Source organism: Tympanuchus pallidicinctus, unplaced genomic scaffold (genome assembly GCF_026119805.1).
Source record: "Tympanuchus pallidicinctus isolate F22 unplaced genomic scaffold, pur_lepc_1.0 scaffold3, whole genome shotgun sequence".
Classification (NCBI taxonomy): domain Eukaryota; kingdom Metazoa; phylum Chordata; class Aves; order Galliformes; family Phasianidae; genus Tympanuchus; species Tympanuchus pallidicinctus.
The window spans coordinates 73,065,099-73,078,384 of NW_026294747.1; the positions used below are offsets into that span (position 1 = coordinate 73,065,099).

At 39.7% G+C, this 13,286-nt stretch overlaps 1 protein-coding gene across 6 annotated transcripts in view; it reads left to right on the forward strand.

The window, feature by feature from the left end:
* ARHGAP12 (Rho GTPase activating protein 12) overlaps nt 1-13,286 on the forward strand; it is a 68,854-nt gene that overhangs the window by 17,711 nt on the left and 37,857 nt on the right. The window lies entirely within an intron of this gene.

A 13,286-nucleotide genomic window follows, 5' to 3' on the forward strand; every position in this document is an offset into this window, starting at 1 on the left:
TGTCTGTCATGGAACCCACTAACTGCACTCAGTATTACCAAATAAAAACATGAGAGATTGTTGTGTAAGAATGCAGGCTTGGTAAAGGATGATCCAGGACAGGGACTGGCATAAAGCAAGTGGTGCTTCAACACCAAGTCCAACCTGTTTGCTGTTGGGTGGGAAAATAATAAATATAATAAAAATGAATTTTGATGTTAAAATGCAGAAATACAATGTGTTTAAAAGGGAGCTTATCTAATTTTAAATTAATATTTATGATGACATGACAAATTAAACTGTTGTTGAAATACCATTTGCACATGTGAAAAATGGATGTGTAAAAAAAATGTGTAAATATCAGCTGTGTGCTTCAGAGGTTCTGGGCAGAAGGTGTATGTGGGGAGAGAAGCTGATGGAAACATGCAGTCACAAACATGTCCAGCAACTTCATGTTCCCAAATCTTCTCAAGTAGAGAAGTCTCCTGATAGTAACTAGTTGTATTAATCTTCTCAATAAAGATATGCTTTCCAGTAGAGACGAGGATGTGTTGTGTATGTTTTTTCAATTGCTGTTTGCAGCATTGCGGCTCCAAGACCTATTTTGCCAGAGGGGCCAAAGCCTATGTGCTGCCTTGGCTGAAGGCAGCAGGTAATATTACTTTCGCTCCTAGGGGAGTAGATAGGCCAGTGTGAAGGATGTTCTTGGCAGAGATGAGCAGTCTGAAGCCTTCCTCTAACTCTTGTACCACAGAGAAATGCAGGGGGAGTGGTGGCTGTGAGGTATCCCAGGATCAACAGAACAGCCTGCAGCTTTTCTTAGGAGTGCTGTGCTGTCATTGTGCTGGATTTGGTTGCTGCCAGTGATTGGACTGCAATTAGATCTTGGTGATTGAATCTCATTAAGAATCCTTAACAAATGTGGCTGACCACCGTATGTATTCAGTTGCTCTTATGAAGATGACAGACTTTAGGGCAGTGCTGGCCTAAAGCATACTCAGGTTTTTAACATTTTCCAGTAAGCCATATATTCCAATACAGCTGTTGTATGGAATAGACTGACCAGCAAGCCAAGCATTTTGGAAAGACAGCAGTTCTGGAAGCATTCTGGCTCACCAGCACACGGCACCGCTCTGCTTTTGCTCACCCCTTGTACCCTGGAGGGAGCTGTGGCCTCCTGCAGTGCCTGCTGCTGCTGGAATTTGCCTTTCTAGAGGAGTTCGTGGAAATACTGAAAATGTCTCTGGAAAACAGTGCTGAAGTCAATGGCAAGGTGCTATTTTGAAAACTTCTATACAATAGTTTTACATTCAAGAGTTTTAAATGTATTAAAGAATATAGGAGAGAACAGCTGTGCCCCTTACATTGCTGTCGCTTTTTCTTGGAGACTCCCAAAAAGCTCAGCCTTCATTTAACCTGTTCTCTGCAACTGGGCAGCTGCTTTCTGTACAACTTCTCTTGAAAGCTGACGTGCTGAGCTCTGCTGTGTGTGTGGAGTGGACTTCATGCTTTCCTTAACAGCATTTTTCCTTGTAGCTTGGCAGACCATGCCACAGTGCTCTGTTACCTTCACACTTTCAATGGGAACATTCTGCTGATGCCACTGCATGGGGCTGCCATTTGCTCACCTGGGGGAGGGCCACATTTGCTGCCCGTTGCTTACCCATCATGAAACTGTTAGCAAATTCTTGCTATCTCAGCCATAATGCAGTGCTAATAGGTTTGCATTATTGTGTGGTACAGTTTAAAAAAAAAAAAATAAATTAGTCTGGCATGTTTTAGTAATGTGAAATAGCAACAACATGCTGCTTGATGACTTCTGACCGCGTTTTTTGAACTCCCTCAATGCATGAAATGCATTTGTTGTACTCTTGGTATACAAAATGCTGATAGGACTTTTCTTAGAAGATATAAATTACTAAAAATCTTTCCATATAATTTCTAATGTAATACATAGGATAGCTTCTTGGCAGCAAAAACATAATTAGTTCATTTAAAAGCACTTTCTTAATTTTGACATGATTCATCAGAAGATATGTCTTTGTCTTTTACCTCTGCTCTGCTTTTTGCTGTAGAGACAGCATCCATTTTTAGGTTTGGTAGCAGTTCAATCCTGGCTTCCTCTTACTGATTGATCAGAATGGATCTCTGACATCTAGAGATTAGGATCAGTTTTTCGTTCTAGCTGTCAACAGTGGAAAAACTGTTACGTCAGACAACCAATTTAATTATACTGGTTTATTTTGTTTCTTTTAATAACTTGTGAAATTGATTGCTTGTAATCGTGGCAGGAACTGGAAAGGCCACGTTTTTCCCTGCACTCGCCAGCTTAGTACTGGCTATGCGCCGTGACTCTTGTGCTGTGGTCAGAAGTGTGTCAGGGAATGAAGTTTCCTATCTTTATTGCAAGGGCTGCTTCATTTACAGCTGCATTAATTAACCCATTTATATCTTGAATTTGAATTTTATTTAGCTTGTGGAGCCGGATGTTGAGAGAGTTTTACAATCTGAATCCTGCAGTGCGGTTCCCCAGTGTGAACACGACAGCAAAAGTGGGAGGACAAAGTGCCATCTTTCTGATCCATGCATCAGTAACAGACCCTGTCTGGACAGATCCAGCTGGCACAGCAGGACTTTGGAGATGGGGCTTTTACTACAAATATCAAAATAGCTGTGGTTTTTTAACTTTTTTCCTTTGCTTTACTATTTCTGGCCTGCTGTCTGTCTTTGTTACTGATTTCTTAAGAGATGTTTCATTCAAGCTCTGCTTGAGAAGGACCTGCTGACAAGAGGATTTGGTAAAACACGTAACTATGAATAGTTGCTAATACTCATATGGGGAAATGAAATCAGCACAGAAAGATACAAATTTCAAGAATATTATTCTACTTTTGGGTGTTGATACCCAATGGTTTGCTTCTGCAGCAAATGCAGCAGTTGTTGAATAGATAGTACTGAGCCTTTAAATGAGAAGTTTCAGTATAGGAAATAAAAACCCTAGGCTTTTTTATTTTCTTTAAGTTATTAAGTAACTCAAAGATAGCAGTCAGTAATGCTTGTGTTAATGTTGTAGTCTGATTTCTGTACACTAATGTTGTACAGATAGTCACAGCGAAACAGAATATTTTTGTTGACTGTTAATTGTACATCTAATCTATTTTTCGCCTTCTTATACCCTTTAAGGTGGTGCTTTTTCTTTTTTTTTTTTAAAAAAAAAAAAGAGTATAAAGAGAGATGCTATGAGAAACTTAGCTGACATCGTGCTTTTGAACTTCCGTTTTAGTTTTCTTTCCAGCATGCAGTTGGAAATAGCGAAGCAGAGCCCTTTCCTGTTACAGTAGATCTGAGGAGTAGAAAATCAGCATTTTGATTTGATTACTGAGAACTCAATGAGATGCTAATTGTCAAAGCACTTCATTTTTTAAAAAGCAACTAGTATTTCTGTGGAGTGGGCTTCTAATGTCTTGGTTCTTGTGGTGCTTGACCACCAAACCGTGTGGCTGCACATTCAAAAGTCATCATTACTGGCACGCTATTTTCAGTGGTCTGTTTTCGTCGTGAAGTTTAGCTGAATGTTAAGATTAGAGGATAAACAGATGTGTTATTCTTTGAGTATTTCAGCGTATGCCTTTTTATTTTTAACAAGTGTCTAGACTGTGTGGTTTTGCCTTGTCCCCTCATCAGATCTTGTAGTTAGGATGCTGTAGACATACTGCAGGTGTATGTTTTGTGGTTCTTTCTTGATTACTGTAGTATACAATTTTCAAACTGGTTTATCTTAATGGATACATTAAAATTATATAGGAACTAGAAAAATATGACTGCTTCTGAGAAGATAAATATTTCAGTCTAGACTCCCCTGCACTCTAAAAGCCCCAGGTTCATTTTGTTTGCAAGACCTCTATTTGTATTACAAACAAGCAAATGATGAAACAAGTTGTGTTTTGTAACATCTTGAGGAAGAACAGCCACTTGAAGCTTCCTGTCAGCACTGCAGCTGTGAGAGTCAGCAGAGGGGAAATGAGATCCTGCAGGTCTCAGGGAGGCTCCTGTTAGTGAAATGGGTGGTTTGGCCATCTACCCTCTAAGAATTTTTTTTCTAATTGTATCTGGAGATTGTCTTACTACTTCCGTATCTGATGGCTGTGAAGTGATAATTTGTAGTTAGGAGTACCTCGAGCTTCCGGTTGTCTGGCATATTATAGGATATCACTATAGGTGACTTAAATTCTATGCTAAAAACCATTCTAATATATATGATTGTAGTGATTTTGTGATCGTCTTTGAGCACAGAAACGGCTTTGTCCATAGCTGAACTCTGAAAGACCTACCTATCAATTCCAAAGTACAGTGTTGTGTTTATTTTCCTGTTTGATTTGTTTTGCTATCATCTTACTAATTTTTTTTTTTTTACATTGGTGAGCAGAACAGGAGCCATTGTGGGGTTGGTGTGACTGACTGAGCAGATATCGTTATTTGTCTGAAATCTGAGCAGCTTGGTTCTTCAGAGCTGTGCTCTGTGACCTCGGGTAGTGTCCAGAATCATCAACCTGCACAGACACAGTGGGAACTCGTCTTGATACAAGCTGAACAAAATTGTCTTTTGCTTAAAGACAAATATATCCCCTTCCCTTACCTGTGTTTCTCAGTGTTTCAAAGCTCTTCTGGGCTATAAATTATTTTAGGTATTGATATACACTGGAGGTTTGGAGAGTAGATAAAAATATAGCACCTTTTCTTACTTAGATTGATTCATTACAATGTGAGAAATAGACCAACTCAGCAGTCGGCATAGCTAAAAATAAGGGATCACAGAATGGTTTGCATTGGAAGCGACCTTGAAGACCATCGGTTCCATCCCCATGCCATGCACTGGTTCCTACCCAGCAGCTCAGGCTGCCCAGGGCCTCATCCAACCAGCCTTCAGCAACTCCTTCAGCTACCCTGTACCCATTTCTTTGGGCAGGGAGCAATCAGCGGAGGGGCAGCCATTTGCTAGGCTGGTTCCTGCCCCCATCTTGCTGTGGGACATTGGCTGCTGGGCTGGGAGGGACTCACTCCTGGTAGCCGTGAGCCAGCCAGCTGGCCTGGGTCTTTCTGGAACCTTATTTACTGTTTGTCTCTTATTTTCTGATTATTTAACAATTAATTTCTTTTTTCTTGTTTTCTAAACTTGAAAATGTTGGCTGAGCCCTCTGAGCTGTGTACTGTGTTAATCTGGTGACACGAACTGAATTAGCAAAAGTATTTGCTGAGCTCTCGGTATAAGCAGAAGTGTCAGCGTGGCTTCTGCCTTTATGCACAAAGGAAATTCTTCTTGTGCGTGCATGGGGAGTTAGGGTAACTCGCTCATTTAAAACAGCAAATTACTCTTCTCGTGGCTTCCCTTTCTGTTAAGATGAACAACAAAAAACGGTTTTTTAAAAAAAAGAAAAAAGGGCAGAAATTTTTTTTTCTGGTAGTGGATGTTCTATGAGTTTAAAAGGCTGAAAAATTTGCCTGTAAATGGAAGCGTGGAAGCAGTCAGGACTTTGCATATACTGTGTACAGACTTGAGAACAGTTGTATCCTAGCATTCCCAACTCCTTACTGTGGCTCTGTTTTATGTTAAAGTATGGCTTAATTACTTGATGGACAGGATCCATTTTAACTTTTCCAGACTTTGGGTGTGAAACTTGATGTTTAGGTTAGGGTACAGACCTAGCATGGCAGCATGTAAAATGTGGTGTGTCACCATACATCTGAAATTGGATAGTCCTGCAAAACACTCAGAGCATGCTGCTTGGGCATTGCTCTCAGCTAACAAATTGTGCAGTACTCAAACTTGTCCCTCAAGTTTTTTATGTAACTGTCAATGAAAGTTCATGCAAGTACCCCCTGTAGCTGTTTTTTGAAGAGATTTCCTTCATTCCTTCTCAAATGGAACCCTGCCCAAGTCACCTGCGTGTTGGGGAGCTGGGAACAGCAGCTGTGTGAAGCTGTGCAGGGGGCAGCTGCCTGCTTGTTCAGGAAGGGATCAAGCCTGCTGCTTACCCAACAGAATATACTCTTGTTAATATATTAGGAAGGTAAGCCAACGGATTTATCCTAGTGTCTGATTTCATACTGTACTGTGTTTGCTTTCTAGGCTGCTTAGCTGTGCTTCTAATGGGGTTTTGCTTTCTTTGTACCACTAAGTGTACTGATACTGCAGCATTTTTCGTGATGTTTGAATACTGGTGGTGTCCTGCAGCTGTGTATGTTATTTAGAAACTTATAGCTGCTGCAGTTCATAAGCTCAACAAGATATTTTGAAATTATTCCAACATGTAACAAAGAAGTATTGGCTTAACAAGTGCTTGCAGAATTTGCTGCTACAAGCAACATTCTCTGAAGTAGTTTCACACAAGTGAAATCTGCTGCAGAAGCAGTGTAAAAGGCCAACAGCTGTAAATAAATTGTGTGGGAGTTCTGCATTTTTTTGTAAAGCCTTTGGAAATGAATACTCTTTTTGAAGAACACAGATTTGATGACTGCTGTGTTCTAGAACAGCATCTTGCAGATTGTTCATTTAAGTTGATAACCAAACCATCAAGAAATATATTTAAGAAAGTTTTAATGCCTCTGGCTTTTTCTTTCTCTTAAAAATAGTAAAATATGATTCATTTGAACTAGAAGTCTGTTCTTTGGTATTCTGCTTGGTGTTGGATTTCATTGTATGTTTGTCGAGTGGTACTTGAGTGATCTTTCTGGCTTTCTGAGCATGCCCACTAATACAGCTTCAGCACTGCGGGCGCCTATGTAGAGGGAATGTTTGCTTTCCCATCTGCCCTTCCTATGGGTGAGCAGCCTTACGCTGCCTTGTGTAAGCACTGAACCCTCAAAAGTACACTTGCATGCTATGGGATCTGTGCTTCTGGAAAATGTAAAGCGTAGGAAATATTGCTACTCAATGTAAAGTGATAGAAATAAACTAATGGAAGCTTTTTTTTTTTTTTTTTTTTAAACCTTTAAGCTGCCATGAGTTCAAGTAACACCATTCCAGCCCCCAATTATATTTCATATGAGGTAACTCTTTAGAGGTGCTGTGGTATTGTAACAGTGGCAATAAAGAAGTCCAGGGAAGTTGATAATCGGTAAACTTTGACCTCTGTAAAGCAAGTAAGAAATAGAGCTATACATTAAATTCATTAAGCAAAATAGTAAATGACGTGTGAAGGGAAGGAGAACTTTCCAGTACTCCTGAAACCATTGTTTACAGATTGTTCTACTGTATCAATTGCTTTGCTGTAGCACTTCTAAATGTGAGCTCTGTGATCCTGCCCAGCTGAAAAAGCAGTAGCTGTCAGCATGGTACATGCCAGTGCTCTGCTGGAGTTGAGTTTCTGTGGGGGTTCTCTGTGTGATTCGATTTCATAGAAAATGGTCCTCAGGAGGCATCACAAATGGTTCCCAACAGCTTTGTTTTTCACAAACCAGCTTTCAGCCATGCACTTTAGGTTCTCCAGAGGTCGAGAATTGGCAGCAGTGAAACTACAGCAGAATGTATTTTGTGTTTCTGCTAGAGTTGTTGAAACATCCTTCTTATAGAACCAACTTTATCGCTTTTATGAAACTTGGAGGAAAAATAAACATGTAAAGTTAATGCTGCAAGATGTGTCCAGGTTGTTGAAGGTGCTGAATTTCTGAATTATGTTACAGACACTACATTATGTCCTTTGATAGTTTGTTGTGGTGGAAGACAGAATAAAAAAAAAAAAAACAAAAGAAAAAGGCCTCCCCACCACCCCTGCCAATTAGAACGAGAGTTACTGGCTGACTCCATAACTTTACATTTCCCAACCATAACCTAATTGGTGTTAACTTTCTCTGTAAGCATGTGTGAAGTAAAGTGTTTCATATGGTATTTAAATTTCCTACTATAGGAGAAGCAGCTTTGTTGTAGCCTGGGACAAAAGCTTTTTTATTAAAGGGACAAGCTAGATTGTGCAAGTGGCAGAGAACAAGCACTGTAAACACTGTCATCTTTGTCCATATTGTACAAAGGATCCCATTGTAAAATCCTATTTCCGTTTTTTTATAAAATATTTGACATCACTGTCGCAGTCCTTTGGTCAGTTATATACTGTCTTTTCTTGCTACGGAATTCGTAAGCTTACATATGCCCGTCTCAGCGAGGAACACATGAACACTATAGAAATGTGAATAATAAATCTGTACAATGTAAAGGGGGAGGGGGCTGGTTTTCCATCAGTTTTCTTTGATCAGTCAATGATGACGGATGGACTGGGAGCAGCCCGAGTTGTGCCAGAGCTGCCCTGCTGCAGAGGCTCAATGCTTCTGCTCCCAGCGGGGTGTGAGTGTGCTGGGAATGGGCCTCCTGCCGGCCTGCACTGCAGTGCTTTTGCAGTACAATGTAATGAGGGGGAAAAAAAAGTTATTTTAGGCTACCAAGTGAAGGGGGTGCATGTATTTTGATATTAATGCATAAATAATCCCTATCAAGTATGAAATATGTATATGTATGAAATTCTATTTTCTATTTATTACTGTTCTCAGAACATTGGAATTTTTACTGAAAGGAATTATGTTATCACCAGATAAAGAATTATTTTTAGCAACTCTGGGAGAAGCATGTCTTTCAAATGGCTTAAATAGCAAAAGATTTTTGGCAGAACACAAGCTCTGCATCCTAAGATGCTTTGTTTCATAACCTAGTTTCATATATAGATGTTTATATACCAAAGTTGATAAAAAATGTAATTAGGAAAAATAAATTACATGCTTTCTTTTTATTATCAATTTGATGCAAAGTTATTGGCCAGCCATTTATAAAAATGACTTTCTTGAGACTGCTTGGATCACTTGCAGTGTGAGTGTGATGCTTTAAACATTGAACTGTTTCATTAATTGTTGAATGGCCTTTAATTAGCAAATATATTTGAGATTTTTTTACAGGATGTTTTTGATTCTGTACTGCTTCACTAAATCCTTTATTTATCACTTTATAATGATAAATCAATGGGTGAAACTTAGTACTGTTAAATAATATTTGCACTACTGTGGCTGGCTGTAAATCCGTGATCAGGTATTAACAGGCCTGTAATAATTTTTCTTTCAATGCATATCATGGGCTTACAGTCTAAGGCACTACGTAGTTAAATATTTGGCAAGGGAAAGTCAGTGCACACAGAATTGTTTGGGTTCCCATTTTAACTTTGCTATTTAAAAGAGTTTATCTTTACCTGTGAAGTTGGAACTTGTTGAAAAACTCCCTCATGGAACACCCGAGAATGTAAGAAGTTTTGGATGTGCCTAAACATGTTAGAAAGAAAGTAGGATCCTGAGCATGTTTGTAGAAACTCAGGCCTTGCAGGGAGCAGGAAGAGAAAGGAGGAGATAAGCTGATTCCAATTGAAGCTGTCACTTCTTGAAATGAAAATGTTCTGAGATTACTTTGATATCATTCTTGTGGAATGAAGCTGGTATTGAAGTCTCAGGACTTGCTGAAAGGACAGTGGCAATTCTTTGGCAAGAAGCTTGGTTGTTGTGGGAACTGGGATTCTTCATTTCCCTCTGCTGATCTTACACACGAATATGGGTGATCTGCTGAGTGTGATCTAGTGCATCACGATAAGGTCTACCTGACCTTTTCTGTCTCGTTAACAGTGAATTGTAGAAATCTAAATGCTGTTACTGAAATGGAGGCCCTTAAATTCAAGGTTATAACGTTCAGAAAAGCCGTGAACAGAACCAGGACAAAACAATCATTTGTAATGCAGAGAAAATCATTTATGATTTGTTCTGGAAGCAGTTATGCTCTAAAAGCTGTTGTGTTGGATTTGAGTGCTGTAAAAGGTGACTGTCAGATTCAGGGTATTTTTTCCTCTCTGAATTATTTGCGTCCTTGATACAGTATGTTCTCCTTGCTTATAAAACAAACAATGCCGAAACCAACAACATATTTTTAGCAGATAGGAAGAGATCTTTTGTCCTTGCTTTTACCAGAACTGCAGTCTTAGGCTGCTGGAGTGCATTGAACCTCCTTGTTTGTTTGCTTTAATATTGGATGCTTGAACAAATACTGCTGTCTGAAGAAAGCCATTTGTTTAAAGTAACTTTAATACCCAAGATATTCTTGAGAAGCTTCTAAGCATTTTGATAATGAAAAAGTACCTTGTGAAGTATAGTAAGATTGCTTTCCATTGCACTGAGTTCAAGCGTGTGTTCTGAGGCCTGATAGCATATCTGGCATTTGAAAATGTTGACTGCTCATTCATGAATGATTAACAAGTTGTTTTATTTAAAGGCATGTGTCTGCTTCCTACTGTGCCAGTGTAATAACTTAAGTTCCAAAAGTGCCACACATCCTGTCTGATTTTGAAGAACGTTTTGAGTTGATTCTGGAAACTTCTTCCTGTGTGTAAGTCTTCATTATCAGTTTGCGAGTTTGGAGTTCATTTGCTGATACTGCGACTTAACTGAGTCAAGTACAGCAGTCCTCAAATGTATCAAACTGAGCATTACTGAGTTACAGGGAGGTCCTTTGTATTCACAAGGCTGACACTGTGCTTACAGGGCTGTGTAATTTTCGCTCATTGTGACATTGCAGAAGTACTTCTCCTTTCTCATTTTTCCTCACCACTTTCTACCTAGCAAGAGTTCTTCACTGCTTTCAGTCAGAGAAAGTAGCAGGAAGAAGCTTGAAATCATACCAAGAGGCAGATGAAGCTTGAAATGCACCTTCTGTGTACGTGCGTGTGCATGCTGAAGGACGTGTTTTACATATTTTCTCGCTATCAGAGTTGCAAGAACAAGTAGTCTCTTTCAGTAGATTTAATTCTGCCCATGTGAGCACTGGAAGTTCTGTAGGACAAAAAAGGAAGTAGGGAGGGAAGTTCTAACTGGAAGTCCACATGTACTTACAGAAATGTTTGGTGTTTAGCAAACCTATATTTATCTGCATTTGGGAAAACAGCCATGGAAATTGTTATAAACGATTTTGATTTAGGTAATGCTTTATTTACTCCTATTTACACATTACCAATGAGCTTAGTAAATGAAAGGAAAACAGTTAAATTATTTTAATATGCTTTTTGACTTGAAACTAGTGGCAGTTTTGCAGAGCAGACTTGAACTAGAAGCTGTCACCTTCATCACAATGGCAGGGGTGTGGGAGGCCTGGGAGCTCGGTAGGGCCGCCTGGTGGGAGCTGCCTGGGGAGGGACAGGCCTTCCTGCTGGCGTCCTCAGGGCAGCACACAGAGGTCGCTTCATGGGGCTTTTATAAGTTGCTTTATTAATAAACAAATTTTTACCAGGTAAAATTAACATTGGTAATGTTGGGTGCTGTTGAACTCAGCACTGCAGGCAGCAGCGCACCTCACTGCGTGCCCAGAGGTATGGGGAAGTGCTGCTGCGTGCCATGCGGTTGTTCAGAGCAGTTCCTGATAAGAATGTTATCCCCATGGATGCACTTAAAGCTAAGCTGTGTGCTGAAGGTAGATTTATGAGTTTGCATTTTTCATGCTTTGCTGAAAACAATAACTTAAAGGGTGTCTCTTAAATCTTGTAATTGTACCAAAAAGGTCTCTCAGGAGAGAGCTGGCTGCCCTGGCTGGCAGGGCTCATAGCTGCCTCGTTTGCTGTTCTGGGCAGAAATTCTGACTTCTCTGCTTGTAAACCAGAAATTTTAGTTTAGAAGTGTTAAGCAGTCAGAAGAAAAACATACGTTACAATTTCATCACACATTAGTGTATGAAGTGTAACTGATGTGTTGCTTGAGCTGCGTGGCAGCACATGGAGCACACTGGCCTGGAGTTGCCAATATCATTCTAGTGTGACATGGGTCCTGCAGCTTCATCCAGAGTTGTTCCAGTTACAGTGCCGAAATCAATTCTGGTCTTTTGTGGAAGCAAAAATTGAGGATTGCTGTGCGAGGCTGAGGCCTGTGCAGCTGCAGGCAGGGCATTCTCAGTGTTCAGTGGAGTCGAGGGACGTTCCTGAGAACATTTATGGCAGTGCTCCTTATGCTATTAATGTCCTCAAGAAACAGTACTTTACCAAATCCAGCTGTTCCAGCATTCCTCTCTGCCCCTCTAAAAGGAGAGACTTGGGTAGTAGAAAAGTAGTGTTTTCATAAAGTTTTGTAGTAGGTTTCTTTCCTTTGAATTGATGGAGGAGATGCTAATTGTTTTCAGCTGATTTTGCAAGTGCTGCGGATACCTCTTCCCCCCAGGTTTGCAGTATATTCCAGTTAAACACACTGTACTTGCTGTATCCAGTAAGTTGTCTTTTCACTTTTAAAGATTCACAAAACAGGTCTGTGCTTGTTTTAATCTCATTAAGTTCCTCTCTAGCTGTTTCCCCTTCTGGTTGTGGATATTGCCCATATTTGGTTCCAGCTGTGGTGCAAGCAGTTGATATCTGATTGTGTGGTACAATATCCTTTCTTGTCTGAGCAAACCCCAATAATTTATGATTAGATGTGGCCATGATTAGCAGTCTAAAATTTTAATGTTTAAAAGCACATCGTAAAGGATCTTTTATGTAACGCAATATGTTCTTTTTTTTCCTTTGAAAGATGCAGCAAGAGGCACAAGGGCTTGCCTACAGCAAAGCTTCTAAATTAAAAGCAAGAGGGGGGAGGAAGGGATGGTTTGCATGATATTTTTACTTTCTTTAGAGTGTCTGAATAAATGCTGTGATGTAGAGAGTTGGCTTTATGTTAACAGGCATTCAATTTGGCTTAATGGCAAGCTGGTTCCACAGTTTCCTGATCACAGTTCTCATGAAAACACATGCTCTTATCCTTCGCATGGTGTGTTTTACATGCTTCTACTGCACTTCAGAAATTGAACGTCAAAAGTATATTTTTCTTCTAACCACTTCTGTGGCTTATTTGAAAGTACTCATGGTTTCAGTGAGTACCACAGACTTTTAACTATGCTTTTCGCAGGTCTTCATATCCACAAAATATGAATGTGAAATTGTCCTTTATTTTTTATTTCCTTGTGGACAATTGTTGTTCTCCTTATTTGCATATATATGAATAAAATTGGGCACTTTAAATAAGTATCCACATAATTTCTGTAAGAAGGGAGTGGTAATCAGAATGCTCACAGTGTTATTACATAAAAGAGTTTAAGTAAGCATTTATTTGGAAAGGCTTACAGGTATAAACCACCCAAGTGTTTTCTGGAGTTTCAGCATCACCACATTAGATTTGTCTTTCAAATTCAACGGTCTGCTGAATTCTCGTTGAGAAACAAAATCACTGCTTTATATTCACCATCATTTATATAATATTAGGGGACGAAAATGACTTGG